Source organism: Stomoxys calcitrans, chromosome 2, assembly GCF_963082655.1.
Source record: "Stomoxys calcitrans chromosome 2, idStoCalc2.1, whole genome shotgun sequence".
Taxonomy (NCBI): Eukaryota; Metazoa; Arthropoda; class Insecta; order Diptera; family Muscidae; genus Stomoxys; species Stomoxys calcitrans.
Genome location: NC_081553.1, coordinates 145612277 through 145632430, shown reverse-complemented (window position 1 = coordinate 145632430; position 20154 = coordinate 145612277). Strand labels below are relative to the sequence as shown.

At 35.3% G+C, this 20154-nt stretch overlaps 1 protein-coding gene across 6 annotated transcripts in view; it reads left to right on the top strand.

The window, feature by feature from the left end:
- The window catches only part of LOC106088314 (sex determination protein fruitless), a 179003-nt gene that overhangs the window by 13337 nt on the left and 145512 nt on the right, over positions 1–20154 (top strand). The window lies entirely within an intron of this gene.

Sequence of the window (20154 nt, the reverse complement as noted above, 5' to 3'; positions counted from 1 at the left end):
TACTAATTTCGGCATTCTGTTTGTAACACCTCGAAATATGCCTCTAAGATGCCATAAAGTATATAAAAATTCTTGATCGCCATGACATTTTAAGTCGATCTAGCCATGTCCGTCCGTCTATCTGCCGAAAGCATGGTAGCTTTCGGAGGACTAAAGCTAAGCGCTTGAAATTTTAGCGATCGATTAGGATCGGTCCATGTTTTTATATAGCTGCCATATAAACCGATCTTCCGATTAGTCTTCTTGAGCTTATAGAAGCCGCGACTCTTATCCGATTTGGCTGAAATTTTGCACATATCGTTGAGGAATGACTTTTAACATTTGTGTCAAGTATGGTCTAAATCACTCCGTTGCCTGAAATACTCTTCCCATAAACGTATCTCCCGATTAGCGATTTAGCTGAAATTTTGCACAAAAATGAAAACATTGGGAGGGCACACCCCATAAATTTCAGTTTTTCCGAAGAAGTTTCGAAATTCATAAAAATTTCATTAAAATTTTACGAGGGATGCCTTTCATATTTCGGGATTGGACAACCCTTGTGTTGCAATCTGCCATCTGGCAGCTCTATCTCAAAGGTTGACATTTTTGAGGTTATACGTACTCAGAACGTTTTGACATACGAGCGCTATTTGTGTTGTTTACAGTAACTTGAAAGAAAGAAATGCAATTAAATCGTGAACATTTTCGTGCGATTATTTTTTACAACTTTCCACGTGGATTGACTCAACAACCGCGCATCGATGAACTTGATTAAATTTTTGGCGATGGAGCTCCATCGAGGATCAGTGTTTATCGATGGTATGATTCACAACCGAGGTCGTAGTTCACTCCAAGACGAATTTCGTGAAGGTCGTCCAAAATCAGTTGTTGTTCCAAAAACCATTGATGATGTGCGCCAACTGATATTGCAAGGTCGCCATGTGATCTATCGTGGGATTGAGACAACCTTAGGCATAAGTGGGACATTCAATATTGCATGAACATTTGACCGTTAAAAAAATTTGTTCGCGTTGGATCCCACACAATTTGTCAATCGTTCAAAAAAGGCTCTTGTCAATTGGTCGAAAGAAATGCTCCAAGAATACAAAACGACTACAGTTTGAGCACTCAAAACATCGATTTGACTTAGCACCGAATGACCTCAGTTTATTCCCGTTTGTAAAAAATAAAATGAGAGGTCAAGGTTTTTCGACACCTGAAGAAGCGATTGACACGTTCAGAATGCATGTTTTGGAGATACCGCAATCAGAGTGGTAATAGGCTTCAACAATTGGTTCAAACGCATGCAAAAGTTTATAGATCTTAATGGGGAATATTTTGAAAAACATTGAAGCGATTTTCGATAAATAATATTTGTTTTTGTGTTCGCTCATCTCGAAATATAAAAGACAACCCTCGTATCCCTAGAGCAATTTTTATAAAATTTTCTTTGTTTCACGAAAAAGTCCTGGCAGCACTGTGTGGAACATTAAAGAAAATTGTGTGCTCGTTTAAGTGAAAGGCGACAAATGACATTCGTATATTAATTTGAGATTTTGTAGTTCCGGCTTGTCTAAAGTGTTGGATTATTATGGCTGTTGTAAATTTGAAATATTAATTTATCATTTAAGCGTGTCATCAGATTGAGTGAGAGTGTCTTGAAAATCAATTGTTTTTTTAATCGCATAACCTCTATTATTTTATACAAACAAATTATATAGGTAATTTAATCACGAATGGTTAATGGCAACAATTGCGACCATGATATCCAAAATTGGATATGATCTTTCAAAGGGATCTATTTGAGGATTTTTAGTTAAACTTCGAAAAATACTTTTTATACCCTCCACCATAGGATGGGGGCATACAAATTTCGTCATTCTGTTTGTAACTCCTCGAAATATTCATGAGTTATATATATTCTTGATCGTCATGTACATTTTAGGTCGATCTAGCCATGTCCGTCTTGGAAGGAGTAAAGCTAGCCGTATTAAATTTTGCATATATACTCTTATTAATGAAGTGAAGGTTGGGATTGTAAATCCCGATCCGATTAGGCTGAAATTTTGCATGACGCGTTTGTTTTACGATTTCCAACAACTGTGCCAAATTGGTTTTAATCGGTCTATAACCTGATATAGCTGCCATATAAACCGATCTGCGATCTTGACTTCTTGAGCCTCTAGAGGGCTCGTTTGGCTGAATTTTTGTACAAAGGCTTTTCTCGTGACCTTTAATGTACGTGTCGAATATGGTCTGAATCGGTCTATAGCCTGATACAGTTCCCATATAAACCGATTTTCCTATTTTACTTATTGAGCGCCTATAGGGCGCAAATCTTTTCGAATTGCCTAAAATTTTACAAAATGACTTTTACTATTGTCTCAAACATTCAATTCGTTTCGGACCATAACTAGATATAGCTCCAATAGCTTAACAATTATTTTTTTTATCCCTTGTTGGCCTAAAAAGAGAAACCGGGAAAAGAACTCGAGAAATGCGATCCATGGTGGAGGGTATATAAGATTCGGGCTGGCCGGACTTAGTACGCTTGTACCTGCTTTTTGTCTAATTATCGATCAAGCAAACTCTTGAGTTACTCGAAAATTTGATATCGACATGAGAATGGGATTCGTGCACATTTGTATGACAAATGTCATTATAACATGAATTATTACACCCATAGACGGTGTTGACAAATTGGCCACATTGGTCAATACAAATGGGCATGCAAAAACTGCATAAATAACATTAAGTTTTCTAATTTTAATCAGAAAAAAAATATAAAATACTTGCATTGTCTCAACAAATAATTCGCAAAACGGGCTATGCATTTTAGCTTTTTCATCCGCCTGAACTTCAGTGGTGACTGGTCATCACGCCCACATTTTCAATCCGCTCTGCCTATTGCACAAGCTGTTGCTCATAATCTTATGATATTTTGGACATAGGAAACATTAAACTACTAAAATAATAAAAACTATGCATGAATTAAAGGGTAAGCATGATGAAGTTCAACCTACATCGCGGGTACGATTTTAAATTAAAAATATTCGCCATAGCATTATTTGCTTTATATGCGGATTTCCTAGCATTTAAGTGCCCTTCACTTCGAATCTGCATCAATTTGCTGTTGTTGCATCTACCGGCAATGATTTCAAATTGCATAATCACTTGTACTTCGCTTCATGGTTTAACATTGAATTGATAATAATGCGCAGAAATATTACTCCAATACATTTTACTAGAGAATTTTTTTTTGTTTTTTTTTTTTGTAATAACTAGATCAAAAATAAATTTTTAACCAAATAAAATAACCCCAAAACAAATGAAATAATCGTCAAATATTTTTTGGTGTTTGTTTCATTTCTTTATTTGGACATTATTTTATAATGAAACAGTATCGACGAAATAAACCCAAACTAAGATATATCGAAATATATTCAACAAATTTGGGCTTTATGGCCGCGGTATGGGCGGTCATAACAAACGTTCCGCCACAGTCACCTATGTGCCAGAAAAGATTTAAGAGTCACTTGAACGTAAGGTTAGTGTACATACACATTTTGGAGGGATGATGGTCACAACGGTCGGTGCATGAAATAACAACGCTCGTTCAAAAAATCAACACCTCATGTTGACAACATTGTCTACAAGGCCTGTGAATGATAAATCTCAATCCACTTTTAAGAAATTTAACTGAAATATTCTGTTTGATAATAAAACAATCGTCCCATGAATGCAAACTTGGTGATTTTAGCACTAGATTTGGTGCTTTTTAGGTCACACAATACCCGAAAACGTACCACATATTGCCAAATCCAAAAGGAACTAAAAGGACTCTTTTTTTCAAACTTGAGTTTTCTTATTGAAATCCCTTTTATGAAGCGGTATTTTTTTGCCAAATTTATTATCGTCTAGCCACGCTATTAGCAGTCTTCTCTTTGAATTAAATCAGCAATGCATAAAATGGAAATATGATTGTGTGGGAGAGAAGCAAGAAACACATATTTGGCCCATTCGCATTGCATGTGCATGAAAGAGTACACAACACCATTTCCCTCTTTGTGGAACCAGATGCATACCTGCTGGTTATGTTATTAAGTAACAATTTTAATTCGTTTAATTAAAAATTTGTCAAACATTAGTATTTTCAGCAATCACATGTCATGATTCAATTTCAACAATTACCAAAGCAATTAATCAGTTTGTAAAAAATATTTTTATAAATCGCTACCATGCAGGATTCACTGAATAAGGTTAAGCCAAGCGATCAGCCGATATACTTTTTTTTTAATATTTGGCAGTACTTGGCATTGAGGATGTCAACTTGTTCTCTTTTTACATTCATTCTTTGTTTACGTTTTCTCCTATATGATGACATTTTCAATCGTCAGATTTGACATCCTTAATGATGTTTATGGGGCCTATCCACTTTGTGTTTTGCATGTGACCTAACCTTCTATTAGTGAATCCTGGCTACCATGTTGGGGGTTTAGACCGCGTGTCATGCATTGGGTATATACTGCAACTGTCAGACCTATAATGCTATAAGGTGATGCAGTCAGGTGGACGGCGCTTTAAAAATCCACCTACTGCTCAATACTTAACCGGGACCAAAGGATGGCTTGTGTGTGCATCACAGCCGCACTGAGGACAACACCATCTGATGCAGTGAATTTAATGCTACATCTTATTCCTCTGGACATTGTGGCTACCCAAATGGCCGCGACCACTGCCGTGAGGTTAGGGGAGCTTTCTCATTATTCATGTGTCGGCTACGGACACTGATACAAAATCCGAGGTTTCATTCAGTGTGGATTACACCCTCCCTGAGCCGTTTTTCGATAAAAAAGTACTGTACCACTATTCCTGATAGATCCTATTGGGACTACGATTTGCCTGGTAACCGAAATTACATAGCCTTCTATACGGATGGTTCCAAACTAAACGACCTGGTGGGCTTTGGTGTATACTCTAAAGATCTAGAACAGGATTCACTAATAGAAGGTTAGGTCACATGCAAAAACACAAAGTGGATAGGCCCCATAAACATCATTAAGGATGTCAAATCTGACGATTGAAAATGTCATCATATAGGAGAAAACGTAAACAAAGAATGAATGTAAAAAGAGAACAAGTTGACATCCTCAATGCCAAGTACTGCCAAATATTAAAAAAAAAGTATATCGGCTGATCGCTTGGCTTAACCTTATTCAGTGAATCCTGGATCTAGAACTGGTCATATCGAAAAGGTAATCCGACCGCTGCAGTGTGTATCAAGCGGAGATAATTGCAATTAAGAAAGTGGTGGAATGGCAAAGATATAATGCCATTACGACGATTGGCATAAATATCTTCTCAGACAGCCAGGCAGCCATTAAATGCCTGGAGAATGTATTTCTGAACACAAAAACCGCCCTCGACTGTCTGGATGGTTCAACGGTAGGCGCTAGAAGACATCTTCCTTCTTCTGTTCCTGTGGTATCACAATGGACGAAAACGTCTAAGTGAGTCTGATGGCAGACTGCCACTTAAACCTAACCTAACCTAGCATGTTTAATTGTGCAAGTTTAAGTCAATATTTTTCTGTGTACCAATGAGTGCATACCGATTAAAATTCCAGCTCAATGATTAGGATCATTTTTTCCTGATTTTTAACGACGTAGTTCTTAACGACACCTCTTCGTGTCGAATTTGTAAATGGATAAGAATATTTTTCTTATTTATTTATTTGTTTATTCGTTATTACCAAAACAAAAGACAAAATCTTATATAACAGTATAGGATTGAAATTTTCAAATACATAATTTGTTGACAAACTAGTTTGAGTAAAGCTATAATATCAATATATAAAAATCGAAATACAAAAAGTGAAATATGGTGTGAATTAACGGAAATTATTGTAAAGAAAAAAATAACAGTAATAAAACTTGATTCAATTAGGAATCAAATTGACTGCAAATATTATCACTTGAAATTAATACAAATTTGCACAATGTTCTAAAAATTTAATTTTGCTCTTTTTTTCTCCTTTTAACACAAAATTATACTCTTTTGTTAGGCTTTTTACAATTTTTGTTACGCTTTTTGGTGCTAAAATGTTGCCATCGCTGTGGGTACCTAAGCTCAAACACTAGGCTCTTACAAATGTAAATTGGGCTAAACCTAACCTAAAACAATGTTCATCAAAACTCTCATCTTTGGGCCGAAAAAGTTGGGTATACGTCGAAAATTTCTCGGCGATTGGACGCCTATACCTAGATAACTTCAAAATACGGACAGAACGACGAACGTGTCTTAATCGAATTGGGAATTGTTTCCGAGTCTATCGATACACTAGATCACTGCGATAGTAGTGGGTTTCTTACCAATATGTAAAACGAACGAAGTAAATCACCGTTTGGTGATAAGTTTAGCGCAGGCAAAGCCTTCAACATTTAAATTTATTTCCCTGAAATTTGCGTTTTGTAAATGAATAAAAAAAATCATATTCGGCACAACCATGGGTTTTGTTAAAAATAATTATACAAAACTGAACTCAACTTCTCACACTTATATGTGCATACCTAAATCTACAGTGAAAAGCAAAATCGAATGAATGTTTTACTTTTTACATGTCTTTTAAATATTGAAACTCAAGTATAGAACAAAATCAATTACTTTTCATTAGTTGGATGATCTTTCGTTTCTGCCGCTTTGATAATAATTACAGAAAATATAAAGAAAACAGAAAAGATTCCACTTAGCACAGTGCAAACAAAATTGGCACATGCACTCTGATTGGAATTTCAGAATAATTTAAGAAAGTGGTTTGTTTTTGATATTTTATTCATGAACCAAACTTTTTTTTTTAGAGATAAGTAATAAACATGTGTCGGCATGTCATCCATCAATTTCAGAGTTATATTGTTAGAATTTAATTAATTCTATAGCAGAAAATTCGTCTATTGCCCATTTAATCCAAAACTTTGTAGTTACCAGACATCCGTAGGACTTAAACAACAGATGGACGTAGAATATCGCCATGGACATTTTTAGATCCCAACATTGATTTTAGTGGAATATTCATGGGCAAAATTTGCAATTTGCACCTTTTAAAACCCTTCACAGCCATCTTTTGAAACCCTTCACCACAGGGTAAAAATAGTAGAATTACATATCCTTTAATGAAGGGTTTCAAAAGGTGGTCTACTTTAACAAGAATCCATGGCATAGAAACCAACTAATCATTAGATTCAGTTTTGTGTTATGAAGTGACTTTGTTTTATGTACACATAGGCGCCGTACAGTTTTGTAGATTGAATGTGCACGAGTTCTCAGAAAGTCGTATATGTTGGGTTTGACATGGCGTATAAAGGTGAAATGAAAAGTCATATTCGTAAGTCGTACATATTTCTATAGGATCCCAGTTGTCTAGCCAAGGACCAGCTGGCACCATCTCCAGTTTAGTAGCTAACTTTAAACCCAATATTGTCCCTTCAGTTACAAATTACGCAAAATTATGAGAAATTTAGTTAATTGTACATTTGCTATTTACCGAACTACGAACAAGTACTGCTATGTAATAGGGGTCAGTTTAAAAAAATGATCGTGTTTCCTGCGTAGGGGAAAATAATTGCACAAACAATAATTCTTAAAAAAGGTGAACAAAAAACCTCTATATGTCTTTCATTTACATTTGGAGTATATTATATATACAATAACATTATATATGTATTGATTTCGTGATATAGGGTTGATTCCAACTTTCTTTTCGGACAGAGAATCCATGTGTTCTTTGGGCGCCCCTCCCTCGCTGTCCTTTTGGGTTCTAGTCTAGGACATTTCTCGCTATATCATCGCGCGGTCGGCGTAGGATATGACCATTTCATTTTAGCTTTTTTTAGATTTCTACATCGATAGGGGAAGTATTTGTTCTTTTTTTTTTGTAATTTTTCTTTAGAAATACGTTTGGTCGGAAAATTCGAAGTATTTGTTGTAGGCAGTTGATGAAAACATGGACTTTACGGGTAGTCGCTTGTGTCAAGCTTCAAGTTGTACAACCATATAATACAATAGATTTCATACTATTGTTGAAGAGATTGACTTTTGTATTATGTGAGATTTCACTGCATCTCCAAACTTTGTTGAAGTTAAGAACGACGCTTCTAGCCTTATTGATACGTACGCGTATGTCTGCCTCTGATCCTCCGTCCTTTGTTATTTTGCCGCCAAGATAGGAGAAGTCAACGTCTTTAACGATATGATCATTTATGGTGAGCGGTGTCAGATTTGATGTTCCTATCCCCATGAATTTGGTCTTTGCTATGTTTATCCTCGGGCCTACTTTGGCAGCATTTTCATTCAGTCGTTTCAGTATCGCCTTTATTAGCTCCAAGCAATGCGCAAAGAGGCATATATCATCCGCGTAGTCGATGTCTATGTGGAAGTCGTTAATACCCCAGCGTATGCAAAAGGGTGCCTCAGCATTAGTTGCTTTTAATACGAAGTCTAATAGAATTAAAAATAGCATCGGTGACAGAATGCAACCCTGCTTCACTCCTTTAGCGATCCCGAAGGGTTAGTATTCCTATATGAGCTGTACAGGAATGCTGACCTAATTAGTTTCACGATTTTTTTTTAGGGATGCCCTTATTCAACAGCGTGCTCCACATTGAACTTCGCGAAACTGTGTCAAAAGCACGCTCGAAGTCGTCGAATAAAAGGCTTGGACTGTATTCTGCAGACTGTTCAATGATTATGCGCAGGGAGTTAATGTGGTCGGCACAAGGACGTCCTGGCCGAAAACCTGTATATTCCTTCCACAAAATGCTGTGTGGTTAAGCTTAAATTCTTTAGTCGCATTCCAGTGCTCAAGACGGTTTGACATTTGTGAAAATAATTTGTGTGGCAAATTTTCAAATTGTTATTATTTCAAAATATTACTATCAAATTATATTATAATTTACGTGCACACGGTGTAAAGAGTGAAATCCCCAACTGATTATTATGGATTAAGTGAATATATGTTTTAATAATTTGTTTAACTGGCGATCATTGTGGATTTCCTTACGCTCATATGACTGAACTTCGATTTTGGATCCTTTTATCTTGCACGATGTCTCTGTGTTTTAAGTCACAGTCACTTCAAATCATCTTTTGAAATAAAAATTATGCACACGAAAATTATCAATCACGAATTTTCCTATATATGTTCTAATGAATGTTTGCACATACCAAGCAGGCTGAATTGATACGCTCTGCATTGCACGGATGAGGTCAGCAATGTTTTGCCGTGGCACTCATGTTTAATTTGTGCAATGAACCGCCTCACACCCATGTACGCACATACAACTACATACTTGTACTCATCATATGTTTCAAGCATATTTATATTCTAATCCTTACGCATATTGTTATTGTATTTATGCGCTCGAGTGTGTGTGTGTGTGTGTGTTGGAGCTGTAATTAATTAATCAATCCCACTCAAGATTGAGATGTACTGCCAAGATGAAGATTATGTTCGGAAACGTCACTTTTGATGAAATGCCTCAAATGTGATATTTTATGTGTGAAGTAATTGGCGCTTAGCTTGCTGCAACCTCAGGCAAATTAATATAATTTATTAGCATACATCATCATCGCCATGCCGCACACAGCCTAACGCCAACCACACACATACTGCATTCACCATCACTTAATACAAATAGCTCAGAAAAACAACCGCAGCAACAATAACGGCCACAAAAGCAAACAACATGTGTTTTACAGAAAAGAGGAATAACAAAACTATAGCAAGAGAGCAAGAGTGCACAATTGTAAGCCAATTTGAAGATGCATTTTTAACAGCTGCGGCAGCGATAACTTCGTTGATTTGATTGTGGCATGCAACACAGCATATGCAGTGACCGTGTTGACCCATTCATACAACACATATACAATCATGTCATTGCGTTTCCCAGCGGGAAACTTGAGAAGGACCCAGATTAAGAAACCTTCCATAAGGCCTATAATTCAACCTCAATCAACCTCTACTTTGTATTGAATCCTTTTCACTTTCCAAATTCAGATAGCACATCCGCACAGAGGGTCAGTGGATCATATACCGACCTTCGCAAATTAAGTTTTCGAAAATGTGGAAGTAAAATAAAATTAAAAAAAAACGCAAATTAAAAAAAAAATAAAAAATTAAATAAAAAAAAAATAAAATTTTCATTCTAAATATAGGTTTTCGAAGTTTCCAGTCCAAAGAGAAAAATTTAAAATTGAGTTGTCTCTCTTAAATAAAATAGCGAGAGCATTAATGCTCGTTTTTTGTCCTACACGTTCAAAACCTCCTTCTGCATACGGCGTTCTGTCAGCCCTACTTTTGGATATGAGAAGGGAAGGCTTTAGATTTTTGGACACTCCTTCTTTCTGACTAGAAGGTAAACATTCTATGCCATCATCAGGGATTGGTTCTGCGATATCCTCTTCGCCGCCATCGTCGGGCACTATATCTGTGTCCGTGACCAGATTTCATTCTTTATCTCTGCAATTTGCTCACACTCACATCTTTCCATTTTCTTCTTCTTTCTGCGGAATAGAAGTTTCTCCTCTCTCATTTTCTCCCGATTTTCAGATGATTGCAGGGTTGCTCTGTATACCACATTCTTGGCTTTAGTAGCATTTCTACACTCTTGGTCGTACCATGGGTTCTTTGGCGAAGGCTTTCAGTACACAAGTACGGATTTCGCAGCACTCAAATACCGACTACTAGAAAAACCATTTTTTTGGGTCACTAAGGCATCGAACAAAAAAGTACAAAAATATCTTTTATGACTAAAAAGTTCTTTTGATTGTCCTCTACCATTAAAAATTATTTGTGATTAAAAATATTAAATTAGTTTACGCTATTTCAACTTATAAAGTCGATACTTCCACTAGTTTTTTTTCTTAAGAACAGACACTTTCACAATTGCTAATGGCCGCTCTCTAAAATCCAATTTCTGGCGTAATCTGTAATCTCAGCTCAAATGACTATATTACTACGCATCATCATTTAGCCTTTTTTTAAATCAAATCTGCCTGCATCTGCATCTGCAGGTTATTTTTGTAATGAATATTAGCCAATCGTGAGACAAGTTACACTTAAATGTACATGCGATTTGTTGATATTACAGTCTTGTATTATTTAATTATGTTCGTTACAAAGCGCTTGCAAAATCTACCAAGTTTGAAGTTTTAGTCGTAAACTAAATCTAACAAAAAGTGGTATATTATAGCAGTACTTCATTTAATGGACTATATCGCTAATGGATTATATATTATCATATGTAAATTGATTATATTAAATTTTTCTAAAATTTGCCAAGTGACATTTTTTCGGAACAAGTAAATTCTAACCCATGGACAAATCGATAAATATTTTGATGAAGCCCCAAGTAACGGTACATTCAAACCAGTAAGGAAAGGCAAAAGTTGGGCGGAGCCGACGTAAATAGAACTTATCCTTAAATCTAGTCAGACTTTAATTTGGATACCTATTGAAATATCAAATCCAACCTTTTAAGATTTTCTAACGATAGGGCAAAAAGTTTGGATTTCCACATCCTTAAAAAGCCATTTCGGATTAAAGATTATATAGGAGTTATATCTAAATCGTTGCCAATTTTGATGAAATTTTGCACTCGCTTTTGGGACTTTAAATGAAATACCTCACCCTAAATCGGACCAAAATTGTCCCTACCACAGCCTTAAGAGTCCAAATCGGATGTAAGATATATATGGGAGGTATATCTAAATCTGAACCAATTTTTATGAAATTTTTTACACATATGAAGACGTCAAATAAAGCACCTCATGTCAAATTTTATAAAGATCGGACGGAGCCATATTTAAATCTGAACCGATTTTTAAAAATTTTTGTACCAAATAGGACGTCAAAAAAAAACAGCTTATGCAAAATTTTGTAAACATCGGAACGAAATTGTGGCTGCTACAGCTTTAAAACTGCATATCAGGTAAAATATATATATGGGTGCTAAATCTGAACCGATTTTTAACATTTTGCTCTGGTATTGAGAATTTAAAAAAAAAAAAAACACTTCATGCTAAATTTTGTAGAGATCGGAACAAAATTGGACTCCTACAGTCACAAAATTCCACATTGGATGAAAGTTATATGGATGCTAAATCTGAACCAATTTTTAAAATTTCGCTCTCGTATTGAGAATTTTAAGAAAACACCCTATGTCAAATTTTGTAAAGATCGGACCAAAATTGTGCCTCCTATGCCCTTAAAAGTCCAAATCGGATCAAAGATATATATGGAAGCTATATCTAAATATGAACTGATTTTTTTCGAAATCAGTAGCATTTGTCCTTGGACCAAAAAAAACCTTTGTGCAAAATTTCATGACAATCGGACAATAAATGGTACAAGTCCCTTGATCACAAGAAGACATGGACAGACGGACAAGGCTAAATCGAATCAGGAAGTGATTCTAATCCGGTCGGTATGATTATCAATAGGTCTAGCTCTTCTCTCTAAGCGTTGCAAACAAATGCAGAAAGTTATAATACGCTGTACCACAGTGATGGTGAAGGGTATAAAAATAGAAGGTAGAATCCGAATTGGGAAATGTTTTGTACATTCGTTGAAAAAGTATTTCCTTTAAGGTAAGGTACATTGCGTAAATAAGACGGTAATTTTTCATGACTAATGATGACGACAACAACAAACTTTGGAAAATTCTACTTTTTTGAAAAATGGTCGTTTATGTTACATAAAATCGTATGGAATCGAGATATTTGCATGATTCTTTTTGTGTTTTGTAGAAGAGGTGATACCGAATAAAAGTTTCTTACACATATGTGCAATAAATTGGGAGGTAATACTTGGTTTTTAACGGCCGCCACGACCTCTTTTATGGCAAGGACATGGCGAGACACACCTTAAGTTGTTGGGAACAATCCACGTGAAACCTTTTTGCCACTAAGTAACTTAAACTTAAGTAAAAAACAATTGGCCATATTGGTTTTAGGAAAACGGGGTGGTTTGATATCAAAGTGAGTCAAATTAGTACTTAGAACTTTTCTCAGTACCTCTAATTTGTGAATATGGAAAGAAATGATAATGCTTTCTGGGGCAAAGTTTGCGAAAAATTGAAGGAAATGTGAGTATCTATTTTAAAAAATTTAATAAATTTTTGAGAAAAAAAATATTTTTCGTATTATGTCATGTTATGACGTAATACTAATTAATGACTTCGTATATTATGTTATACGAAGTTATTAAAAAAACACTGAAGAAGTAAAAATTTTGATATTTTCAAATTAAATTCATACCTCCTTAATTGAACACGACGGCATGATTTTTTTAGATCTCGTCAAGTTCTCTCACTCGCTAGAGTCCTCGGTTCTGTAGATTAAAAGTTGTGGCCCCCAGAAGGTTGGAGAAGTTATAAATCGTCAACTTTGATAATATCTCCTCTACAAATGTCTAGAACATTTTGTACCGCAAAGATCAACAGATAAAAAGTTATAGAACTATTACCAATTTTTTTTTTGTTTTGCTGTTTAGCCCACTGTGCGACTTGATGGAAGAACGTAGATAAAAAATACATATAAAATAAAAACAGCTCAACTCATTTCTCAATAGATCCCAGTTCACGGAGGAAAACTAACAAGAAAGTGCAATACCTTTTTTGGTTGTCAAAATATTTAGACAAAATAGATACATAATAACAAATTCGTATGCAAAACCAACATATTCAGGGGAAATAATAATTTTTAATTTTACACCACCGTTCAAAATGAAAATCAATGCTGCCACAAAAAAATATTTGAAATATGTGATGACAGATTCCGCAAAAAAAGGAAAAACTAAAACTATATTAAAAAGGAATTATTTCCAAGCAGACACTAGCCACACAGACAGAGCAGGCAGGAAAACTCAATACAACCAGAATCTCAAAAGTGGAATTATCTCAGTGTACCATTTGTTCCCAAATTGAAGGAGAACAGAGCTCGAAAAAAAAATGAAAACAATAATAAACACAGCAATTGTATGCAAGTCTAACGAAACATTAAAAATGTATTTTGGAGAAGAGTAACTAAAAGAAAACAACGTTGTTTACGAAACAACTTCCAAGGGCAACGAGCAATGCAACAAAGTTTATGTGGGAACAACAAAAAGAAGATAAGGTGACCGATTGAGCGAATTAAGGAGGTATGAATGCAGATATTAGAAAAGGAAAACACAGCACAGCATAATGACGGACGCAAACACACAGCGGATTTGAAGATCGTCAAAATACTGGAAAAAGAGCGGATGGAAAACAAACGATTTACTTCGGAAAGCCTTCGTACATATGTATTCAAGAGAAAGACAACACCATATACAATACTCGGTTGCTATAGCAGCTTTAAGTGCAAGTACGTTCTGTGCCAGTACATTTAGCTTTTAAGTAGTCCCGTTTTTTTATAAATATAAGTAAAAGAAAAATAAACTAATTGTAAGCGAGAAGCTTGATCTTGACCTCAAAGGAAATTGGAATTTTATTGCCTACTTTGTTTTCGAAAGAAACTCAAAATAAACTCCCCCTGAGGAAGTCGGAAGTCAACTGACGAAACGATGCGCAGAAATAATGAATTAAATTGGTTTTATTCGTTACAAAACATGTCCAAAAACCCCATCAAAACAAATTGGCCAATAATAAAATTGAATTTCTTGATGTTCTTGGTTCATAGGTCACACATGGACCTACTACCACTGATAATATCAAATCTCAACGAAATAAAGCAAAAACTACGCTTTCTGAGCTCAAGAAGACAAAGTTTGGAGGACGGTCTGCATTTCAACAATAAACATTAGTTGCTGCAAAGTCCATAATATGCCTACCACTCAAACAATGGGACCTGCTTATAAAGACTAGTTTCTAGTCTATATAAATAGGTTGGCATACCTTATGATCATTCAAGAATCGAATACTTTAAAATAAATTTTTGTAACCAGTTCATTACAAGAATAACAAAACTAATGAAAAACAGAAGAGATCCATTCTGAGCATACAATTATATATCCATCCCAAGCCTTTTGCCAGCCAAAACAAAACATTGGTATATTTGTCTCGCTGACCTAATTTTGATCGCAACTAATACTGAGACGCATGGAGATACGGGCATATGGAATACTCAAAAGCTTTGGCACTTAAGTGCCATGCCACCGTGTCTTTGTATGTACGAATATATTAGCAAAAAATGACAAAATGGCAAAACAACATGTTCGCATTTATGAACATTTTTATTATTTAACGCTCCGTTTTTATTCTCAATATTCAACTACGCTGTGTGGGCTGATCGCATAAATACAATCAGCATTCTCCTGCATCTAGTTCTCTTGGCTATCATCGTCAGCTTACAGCAGCCAGTTAATAGGTCTACATTAGAGTGTCCCAGAAAACAAAGTATTTTCCATTTCCACCCTCCATTTTTCTCCTTTTGATCTCGATAAGCAAAATTCGAAATATTATGGTAACCTGTTACACGTGCCGCCACGACTCACCGTGGCGCGGACAGAGGAAACAGGTGGCAACAAGAAGAAAAAATATAATGATTTCTTGAGGCTTCTTTAGGTAAAACACTATTTAAAAAGCACACATTTTTTCACTATTCTTCAATTTTGAGGAAAAAACAATATGTCATTTTATGCCCTTGCCATATTTTCAAAATACGCTCTTTAATTGCCCCTTAAAAGATTTTAGCTTCCGCATTATATAAAAAGGAGATGGTTCAATATTTGTCCCACTATGTCCCACAGTCGAAAAATCTTTGGAATAATTTTAAAACATTTGAACCGATAAAGATATCTCCATGAAACTTGTCATAGTGAATGTGGTGATGGTTTCCAATAAAATTTGGAGACTCTAGTACGTCCGGGGATGTGAATACTGCTCACCTCGAACATTTCAAATTTTTAAGTGCTGCCAAATACGCATTTATAGGTCGATCGTCAGGATTATTTTTGCAAAAACAGAACAAAAAAAAAGAAAAAAAAAAACATGCCAACATATCTAGAATATCTCTAACAGTTTATGAGATATTGGAGTTACAACAATTTTTTTTATGATTTCAGCCAAGGTTTCGTCGGTATTTTTGATATTATAGGACTATTTCTTAACCGATTGCAAATCTGATTACACCATACGAAAGATTGCAAAATTCTCTGAACTATTCTAATATTATAATAGAGTTGTTTGCTTCACAACTTAAAATATCCGAAAAGTCTAAATTGCGAATTATGACGGAATTTTTACAAAAATGATTCAAAAGTTTCTTTTTGTTATGTTGTGTTTGGTCATTTTTAATATTAAAGCCTAAAATAAGGAAAAATAATAATAATAAGATAATGGCTTTCTGTAAGAGATTTTTTTCCTGAATATCTTTACAACTTAGATATATTAAATAATAAATAATATTTGGATTTTCTCAAAATTAATTAGTATAAAGTAAAAACCTGGAAAAAAAACCTTACAATATTTCCTAATTTTAAACCTAAATTTTGGATGTAGTATATCCCATACACTCATAGAAAAAAGTTTGTTGAAAATAGCAAACACTGTCTGCTGAGTATAAGAAATCCATTAAAAGTGTAAATCGGACGATCTCTTTGAAATCAGCTGAAAACACATCGTTATGAAAAACAACAGTTTTGCTGAAAAAAAATCTAAAATTGAATAGTTTACACGGGCTTAATTTGATAAAGTGGCGCTAATATATATTTATGGATTTATCTGAACATAATCTAGTATAAGACGGCTCGTTTGAAATTCTCATAGGCATACATTAATAAGAAAGAAGCGCCATGGTTGCTGAGTTGGTATCGACCTCGAATTTTCAGGTGGGTTAGATTCCCTCCACAGACAAAAATTGTCCAAGCGAGCCTGAGTTAGGACTGCCACTACAGCCAAACCTGTCCGAACCCTGTATCAATTAAAAGTATCTGTGCCAAATTTCAGGCTAGTAGCTTTTTTCGTTCGAACTCGACTTGAAATATATATGCGCAAGCTCATATTTCGGGGTGCTATCACGAAATGACAGTTGTAATTATGGCATATCTCCAAGTTGTTGTTAAAAGAAAAAAAGTTTTTCCTATATCTACTACATTTTTTAGTAAAGACGATTTGCGATCGCCGACGCACAATGGGATAGAAACGAAAATAACTAGTTAAAAATACGTCATTCGAGAACGAATAGAGATAACTCGTTGAAAAGGTTAAATCTGATGTGTTATCAAGATCATGTGTACCTTAGCATTTCGAAAAATTGTTCGGGCTGCAAAATCTTCATTTGTGTCCCGATTTTCAAAATTCTTTTTTGCTGGGTTGTGCTCAAAAATCCCTCCAATTGTTTCGTGGATATATGAGTTTATTTTTTCATTTCTTGAAATTTTGTCCGAGATTTTGCAATTTACGAAGGCATTTGTGGTTCAATTTTCATTTTGATGCATAATTTGGTTTGGTGACAAAACTTACAATGACTTTGCTGCAGCATGCGTCACATGATCTCGATAAAAGCCCAGCGTTAACCATTTACATTTCAAAGAGTTAACTCTATCCGTTCTCAATGGGTGAAATTTGTTACTAGTTTTTTTCGTATCTATCCCACATTGCAATGTGGAAATCTCATTACAACATGTAATTAAATAACGATATAAGCTTTGGAAATAATTTGCTATTTTCAAAACCGGATAGTAATCATTTGAAAAAACCGGAATTTCTCAGGAAATCCCGCGATTGGAAATTATTTCCCCATTTCCCAGGAAATGGAAAAGGTCTGCAAAAAAAATATCTCGACTAACCGCCATAGAATTGCCATTACGAAATATTCATATTCGATTTAAAAAGAATTTGGTTGAACTGGGTCCGATCCGTGCAAATTTGTTCGTGAACTATCCATTAAGGAAGAGGAGCACATATTTTACAATTAAATTCCTATTAAAATTTAAACTCAACTCTTTTTATAGCCGACTCCGAAATGCGTGCCGCCGAATGCGTCAGACACCTGTTTACGGAGAAGTTTTTACATGGCATAGGAGCATAAACGTCGCCAGTATTAGGAATGCAAAAGCATCGCTGCAATTTTTTCTGATGTTCCCGTCAGGATTTGAACCCAGACTATCAGCGTCATAGGCGGGCATGATTACCTCTGCGCTACGGTGGCCTCCACCACTCTCTATCTCGTTCTAAAATGCACACCATCAATATCCACATCCATTGCGGTATACATAAGGTTATATAATGCTGTCATATAAATAATCTATTCGGGTTGACCTGTTGTTCTATATAGGGCTGGCAAACTATTGATGGCATTATCGACAGTTTAATTATTCCTTCACTATCGATACTATCGCAAAATAAAATTTGTTGGTAAAATGTACCCTTTTTTGATCAAATTATTGGATTAATCAACAATTACATAATTCGTAAGCCAAACGTTAGTTTCATGATAGCCTTCAAAAACATACGACATCCGTCGATATTTTCATTTCGTAGAATAATACTGTATTTTTACTTTTTGCTTCATACACGTATTGCCTAGGTGGGAGCACTTCCCATCGAGGGCGGTTCGACCTTTTGACCCTAAAACGGGCTTCAGATTCGTGATTCGGCGAAATCGTAGGTGCGCACGATAAAGTGCATCTTTGGCGAGCTAGTAACACATTGGTACAGTTTCTGGGTTGTGGTCTTTGGGGTGCAAACAGAGTGCGCTCTGATGCCCAGCCGAGCTTTTTGTCGTTTATTTTCATGCGCCAAATTTGCTATACTGTTTGTTCCATGTATTTTGCTTTCATTACATTTACTCTTGTTGTTCATTTGTGTTTATAAAATTGCTGCACACAGCAATGGTTTCATCTGACGAAGAGAATTTTGCTTCTTCTAGTGTGTTTAAGGCACTTATTACCACGAAAAAATTACACTAATAATGATTCAATTTCAGTATGAATATAATGTCGGTGAAAATTCCACATATTATTTGATGGATGTACATTGTTTTTTTTTTTTTCAACATTAAAAAACACGACTACACGCTATAAATTGAAAATCAATAATACAGATTAGCGCGAAATCGCTTTAAAATTTTTTTCTCGCACTCAATCAGCATTGCTCTCTGCTCTTCTCGGCGTTCGCTGTGTTATACACAGTTATATCGCGCTGACAATCTTTATCGCCTTAACAATCTCGACTCGGCTTTTAGCGCTCACTCTGTTCGCACCCTTAGGTGTGGAGAATTCAAACTTTGGGCGATAGTATTATGTCAGAAGCGTTAAGGCCGAAAAGGGCTTTGAGTTCTCAGATGAAACGTTTGTAAGTCGCTTGCAATATCAAGTATGTAGTGGATATACAAAGCTCAGTCTTACTTTCACTTCTTGGAAACATGCTTATTTGATAATATATTTTAATATGTTTAAATTTCACTATACCATCGATAATTAAAAAGGAAAATATCGAAACTGTCGAATGGAGCGAATATTGATAGCTAGTTCTAGTTCTATGTTGTTGCGACGGGCAAAGTAAGTGTCCCGTGCTTTTTCGCTCAGCAGCTTGCGTTAGACCTGGCAAAATATCGATAATCGAAACATTCGATATTTATAATAATAATAATGTCGATGGTATCAATACTATCGTTTTGTAGATTCAAATCCATAGTTTGCAAGCAAACGCTGTTACATTCAAGTTACAATGTTTTTAAACAACAAGTTTGCTCACCAAGTCGTAGCCAAACAAATGCTTTAAAAAATATTTACATTAAAAAGTTTTTAAACCACGAGTAAAAAACCAAATTTTAAGTTATTTAAAGTAATTTTTTTCGAGCCATTTTGGCATTCATCGAATTGCAATTTTATTTCGCGCCAAGAGTAAAATAATTTTACTCACGCATACATAGCCAAAAAATATGCCCACCCTTGGTGTAGAGTATTACAAGGTCGGCTCTAGACAATTAAGTTCAAACAATATCAGCCGAATAGGTTTTTGATTTTTTTTTTTATTTGGATTCGGGATGTAAATGACAAACGCCATGCAAATTTACGAATTTTCTTTTAACAAAAAAAAAAAAAAACCTCGTAACAGCAGTTGACGTAAAGTTTCGTAAAACCAGCATTCACCCATGTGCCCTTTGCAGCATCCACCATGGCATTTCGTAGTT